Below are 7019 nucleotides of genomic sequence, written 5' to 3' on the forward strand. Positions count from 1 at the left end.
GGTCAGAGTTTGTGAGATACTGAGGGATCAAGCAAATTTACATGTTTGATACAATTAAGAAGGGAGGAGGTATTTTATGGGAGATGCTTCTAGAAGCACAACACTTGGCCTCTGACCCCAGGCAGGGGAATCATATGGATTAGAGTTTGTAGAAGATTATCAAAGATGTTTCCTGGAAGAGATGGGGTTTGAGTTAAGACTTAAAAAATCTTTTGGTGGAGGAATGAACACAAAGAAAGGACAGAAGCATGAAAGGCAGGAGAGGTCTTGACAGTGTAGCTGATTCTGTCCCGGTATTGAAACTCAAGAGAACCAGGTAGCATGTAATAAACCTCCTCTATGAGGATGCCTGGAAGAGTCCTCATTTTTTTTTCACATTCTCTCTCTCTTTTTTTTTTTTTTTGCCTCACCAGGCAGCTTGCGGGGTCTTAGTTCCCTGACCAGGGATCGAACCCGGGGCCCCAGCAGTGAGAGTGCTGAATCTTAACCACTGAACCACCAGGGAATTCCCTCGTGTTTTTGGTCAAGTGCCATTTCCTTTGCTGGTCAGTCACTTTTAGATCCACCCCTGCTTATTCTCCATTGTTCTGTTGCTCAGTCCTTTATAATTTAATCTTTACGTGGCTCAACAAGCCGAGTTGCTTATACTTTCCATCAAGGTAGAGTGTCTAGCGGTGCTGCCACCACGTGGAGGGACAGTAGTGCCTGGCTTCTAGCTACCTCTGCTCTCTTTCTCCCAGTGTGAGTCATCAAAGACCCTACACTCCTACACCTGGGATTCCTACACCTGGGAGTAGAAGGGATGGTTGACTCTTGATCTCTCTTATTCTGCATATTTATTCCCGCAAAAATATTCCTTCCATGTCCAGAAACAGAGTAGAATGATAAATGTTAGAAATACAGGCATGACTTCCTTCCTTGATGACTGATCTCTAATCAGGACTTTCATAGGAGCAAGATTTACTAACAACCCTAGCCCCCAGGTATCTTGGAATCAACCTTCAGCTGAATCCTTCATAACCCCTTGCAGTTTTATAGCCTGGCCATCAACAGAGACTCTAGTCATGGGCTGTTGCCATTTAATAGGCCAAAGTTACTTCCCCTCAAATGCTCTTACATCTGAATAATAAATAGCTAGTTTTCCACAAAAATGTATGTATTTATTGTTTCTTAAAACATTAATAGAAAACCAGATCTGTGCATAAAAAGAGGAAAGGAGATTGCTTATTTCCTTCTAGTGTCTGTAGTGTCTAGTCTATAAAAGAAAAATGATAAAAATAACTATAATAGCATACTTTTATAAAAGCGCAATAGGCACATAGGAAAAAAATTGCTTGGGTATTCAGGGAAGATATTAAGAAGAGGTTATAATTAAAGTGATGCTTTATGGTGAAAAAGTATGAGTTTGCTAGGTACAGGATTTTAAGGGGAAGGTCATTTATGTAAAGGAATAGAATTACAAAATAAAGGCATATTTATAAAATGCCAGTAGTTCAGTGGTTTTGATTTTGGATACAAAAGGGTTCTTAATGGAAATAAAATTGGCAAAGCAGAACAGGATGGATGAGAAACCCAGCATGCTGTGTATGAGATGTAAGCTTTGTCCTATAGGGGATGGAAAGTGACCGAAGACTTAGAAAAGGAATGACTGTGCCCAGATTTATAACTAAGAGTGATGGCTTGATCAACTAGCATAAATGAGGTTGAAGCACATAGTGAGACTGAATAGTGAAGCAAAGAGACTGAATTTCAGGCTCTTATGATAGTCCCAGCAGTAGTCCAGCTTACCGGAAGTGTTAATAGTGAAGAGGTGCTAAATATAAGAAAAAAAATGTAGAATGTACGGGACATAGAGAGTAATTGCTTGAGGAATGAGAGAGTGGGGAGATTTTTGATTTGAATTACCTGGAAACGTGGGTACCATCAACTGGACGAGAGGCAATAGAAGTAAATGTTTCTCCAAAGATGTTTTCACCGCAAACTTATAGTCGGAAATAGCTCTTATGACTGGGCATACCCCACAGCCACTGGAAGGCTGTGACTTCTTACAGAACTCTTTTGTAGGAAGCAGTCACCTTCTTGATGTCTACAGTGCTTAAATAGATGGAAATGCTGAAACAGATTGTCTGGAAAATGTTTCATCGTTAAAAGTGATTTAACTGTGAAAGTGTCTGTTTGGAACCAGTCACAATTCTCAAACTCCTTGAAGCCTTTTCCTCTCAAGAGGAAAGTGAAATAAGCAAGACTAACTTCTTCCCCACAGGCTTAGGAATTTTGCAAGAAGAAATGCTGGGAATAGCTAATTCATCTATGAAAGCGAAGCCCAGCCAGGATGGCAGTGGTCCGTGGAATCACTGCTTCTAAAACTGAAAAAAAATGGAAAAGGAATCTGGCTACGGTGCAGTCTTTCCCTGACCTGATAATATGAAATCCTTTGATTGGTGAGTCTGAGACAGACAGTGGGAAGAAAAAAATGGCCAATTGAGTGAAATGAACAATTTTTTCTGACCTTTTTACGATATATGACTTCATTTTGAAATGGAAAATAACCAAATCCCAGAGCTAGGTCACAGAGTAGAGATGAGATTCTCTAAATCTCTTTTTTATTTTTTGCGGTACGCGGACCCCTCACTGCCACGGCCTCCCCCAATGCGGAGCACAGGCTCTGGACGCGCAGGCTCAGCGGCCGTGGCTCACGGGCCCAGCCGCTCCGCGGCACATGGGATCTTCCCGGACCGGGGCACGAACCCGCGTCCCCTGCATTGGCAGGCGGACTCTCAGCCACTGCGCCACCAGGGAAGCCCCTAAATTTCATTTTTTAAAAGAAAGAGTTGTAATCTAAGAGATACTAACAGACTTGTCAAAGATCAAAGAGGAATTCGAAGGTGGAGACTGGTTGACTCAGGTGATGGACAAAGTTTGAAGGATTTGAATTAGCATATGCCTGTAAATGAGTGGCATTCATTGTGTATTTGCTCTATGCATGGATGTATCACAAATACAAGACATTTTAAGTATTAATGATAAGTTCATGTCAGTTCTAGAATGATAAAATATTCATGGATAGGTTGGGTATAGTAAAATTTTTTTTACTTAAATCTGTTTTATTATTTAAAACTCTATTAATCAGTTCCTCAAACTATCTTCTCTACAACAATAACTTGAACCCTTCAGAGATCCTGCAGTACCTTCAGGAACTACACTGTCATCATCATCACCACTGCTGTTTATTCAGTGGTTTATACATGGCAGGCATAGTACTAAACTTTTTACACACATCATCTTATCTTTTCTTCACAATCATCTTATGATTAGGTTGGTATTATTATTATCCCCATTCTATAGAAGAGAAAAATTAAGTTGAGAAAGAAGTAACATGTCTAGTATCACATAGCTCTTCCATGGGAGCCTACATTAAAGACAGTAAGAATAGAGAGGGCTTTGAGATCATATCTGCCAAACCTCTGTATATCTCTGAGCAACAGAACATTAATCCAGCTCCTGCTTGAAATCACTCAGGATTGGGGGTTCATTACCAACAGGAACAATTAATCTTCATTTCAGATCTGCAACTGCTTTTCCTTACAGTGAAGGTGAACTTTGTGTCTTTGTAACATTTAATCACTAGTCCTGGTCATGTTCCCTTGAGACCCCACATAATAGTGTGTCATCCACCTGAGAGTTGTTCAAAGATGTGAAGATACTGTGTTCTCTCTTCAGTATCTTGTTTCCTTCAGTTACCTTTCATGTGTCCTGATTCCTGGATCTCTTGCCATTTTTATTATTCACTTAGAATTTCTCTTTCAGTCATCAAGAATTACAAAAAGCTCCAGAAGTAGACCAACAGTCCTTTAGAGATCAGAATTAACAGCATGACTTTAAAATTGAGTCATCTTAGGAAGAATACATGCAGGACATTAGGTTTAAATCCCAACTTTGCATTTTGCTTAGCTAAGTCCCTTACCTTCTCTGAACCTCAATCCTCACCTGTTAAATTGAGATAATATCTCACCCATTGTTTATTAGGGACAAAATAAAATAGTGTACAAAGAATATCATATTACTTAAAACTGCTCTAAAGTCTGAAAAAAGTACATTATATTGTGCTTGGAGGTAATAAGCATTCAAAATGATGGCTTAAAATAATTGATAAAGGACTTTCATCTCAGGGAAGGAGTAGACCTAATTTAATTTTCTCCTAATAAGTATCAAAAAACTCTAGATATTATACATTAGACATACATAAGAAGACTCTGAAAGTTAAGTAAAGGAAGGCAGACAAGCCAGGAAACTCAGGACTCAAGGAACAACAGGATGAGGCATTCCCTGGGTTTTCTTTTTGTCTCATATATCCAAAACTGGGAGATGAAGAAGCCAACAATCTGGAAACACCAATGGACACAGAAAAAAAAGAGCCCCAACAAAAGCATATTCTCTTATTCAAAGGACTAGAAAAGGGACAGATTAGCAAGATATTAAAATTTTAAACAGTAACCAATCTACTGAAGCCAAACACCACAGAAGAACTGGTGGTCCACCCACACCCACATCAACAAATACCAAGCAAGGAGCATCCCAGACTTCCATCCTCACAATGCTGTAACAAAACACCCCAACATCCAAGACTGAGGTGATACCAGAAGAGCCAAGTTGGGAACAGGGCTTTCATCGCCACCAGCTAGTAAAGAACCATCCTACTCGTGTCCCTGGAGACCATCTGGAATGCCTGTTTTTTCTAATCCAGTCCACCATTTCCCTCCCCACTAGAAAAGCGTGAGAGAAAGCCTAGTGGGGCATCAGGACTTTAACCATCACCCAACAATCATAAAACCATGACCAATTGCAGTGTACGTGGAGATCACATAGGGAGCCAGATTCCTGCCTAGCGGTAATGATGACCCTCCCATTCTTGGGTATCAACCAAGACCAAGGGAGAAAACTGGATTTTTACCTCCATCTGGCAGTAACAAGATAGTGCTCTCCCTCCCTCTGCCAGGACGGTGTCAGAGAAAGCCAGTTCTTATATAAGTAATACATTTAAATAAAACCCAGAGTTTTATAATATAATCTCCCAATTTCAATGGAAAATCACTCATTGTACAAAGAACCAGGATGATCTCAAAGTGAATAAAAAATAACAATCAGTAGATGCCAAAATTGAGATGACAGAGATGTTAGCTTTAACTGCCAAAGATTTTAAAGCAGCTCTAATAGAAATACCTTAATTGGCAATTACAGTATTGAAACAAATAATAAGGAAAAGCCTCAGCAAACGGATAGAAAGTTTTTACAAAGAAATAGATGATATGAAGAAGCAAGTGATAATTTTGAACTGAAAAATAGAATAACTGAAAAGAAAAACTCAGTGGATAGGCTTAACAATGGAATGAAGAAACAGAAGAAAGAATCAATGAAAGGAAGATAGAACAATAGAAATTACCCAGTCTAAACAACAATCTAAAAAAATGTGAACAGAGCCTCAGGGACTTGTGGAGCTATAACAAAAGAGTAAACATTTGTATAAGCTGAAAGGAAAAGTGAAATAAGGCAAGAGCTGAAAAAGTAGTCCAAGGAAATCCAATTGCAAATTTCAAGAATTCGGCCTGTGTCTTAAACCTATAGATTCCAGAATCTGAGCAAACTACACAACAGGGTAAATTCAAAGAAATCCATATCAACATACATCATAATTAAACTTTCGAAAACTAAAGACAAAAAAAAAAAATCTAGATGGTAGCCAAAGTAAAACGGGACCTTACTTATATGGAAAAAGACAATTTGAATGGCAGTGCATTTTTTAAATCAGGCCAGAAGGAAGGGATATAATATATTTGAAGTGCCTTAATAAAAGAATTGTCAGTCCAGAATCCTATATGTACTGAAAATATCCTTTAGGAATAAAGGGAAAATCAAGAAATTCTCAGATGAAAGAAAACTAAGAAAAATTTGTCACCAGCAGACTCACCCTAAAAGAACAGCTGAAGGAAATTTTCCAAAATAGAAAGAAAACAATAAAACCTGGAACATCAGGAAGGAAGAAAGAATACAGTGAGGAAAAATATGAGTAAATATGTTTTCCTCTATTGAGTTTTCTAACTTAAGTTTGACGGCTGAAGCAAAAATTTTAACACTGTCTTGTGTTTCTAAATGTATGTAGAAAAAATATTCAAAACAATTATAAACAAGGGAGGGTAAAGTGACTTCAAGGAAGATAAGCTTTCTATACTTCTAAAATGATGACACCAGTAGAGTGTGATAACTTATGTATATGTAACATAATACCAAGAGAAACCACAAAGAAATACACTCAAATATACTACAGATATATTAAATTGTAATAATAGGAAATGTTCAAAAACTCACAGAAAGGCAAGAAAAGTAAAATAAAGAAGTGAAAAGCAGAGTACAAACAAAAAATAAAATAGCAGATTTAAGCCCTAAAATATCAAAAATTATAATAAATGTAAATGATCTAAGTGCACCAATTAAAAGAAAGGGATTGGCAAAGAAAATTTAAAAAATATGACCCACTTATTTCTGTCTATTAGAAGATTACCTAAATGTGATATACACAGTTTGAAAATAAAAGGATGAAAAAGATATTAATATATTATGCAAACATTAATCAAAGGAATGCAGGAGTGGCTATGTTAATGTAAGATAAAGCAGACTTCAGGGTGAGAAAATCATCAGAGACAGAAAGGGCTCTTATATAATTAATAAAAGGGTCAATCCACCAAGAACAGATAGAAATCCAAAATGTGTACACACCAAGCAACAGAGCTGCAAAATATGTGAAGCAGAAACTGATGGCACTAAAAGGAAAATTAGACAAATCCACAAGTATGTTTGAGGACTTCAGCACTCCTTTCTCAACAACTGATAGAACAACAAGACAGAAAATCAGAAAGCATATAGAAGAATTTACAACATCATCAAACAATAGTATCTAAACATTTAAAGATTACTCCAACCAACAACAGCAGAATACACATTCTTTTTTTTTTTTTTTTTTTTTT

At 37.5% G+C, this 7019-nt stretch overlaps 1 non-coding gene across 1 annotated transcript; it reads right to left on the reverse strand.

Moving 5' to 3' along the window:
- Positions 1-432: 432 nt before the first annotated feature.
- TRNAE-CUC lies at positions 433-505 on the reverse strand. Its single transcript has one exon. It is a non-coding gene; the product is annotated as a tRNA-Glu (tRNA).
- Positions 506-7019: the final 6514 nt, after the last annotated feature.

The sequence above is a fragment of the Phocoena sinus genome, chromosome 6 (genome assembly GCF_008692025.1).
Source record: "Phocoena sinus isolate mPhoSin1 chromosome 6, mPhoSin1.pri, whole genome shotgun sequence".
NCBI classification, from domain to species: Eukaryota; Metazoa; Chordata; class Mammalia; order Artiodactyla; family Phocoenidae; genus Phocoena; species Phocoena sinus.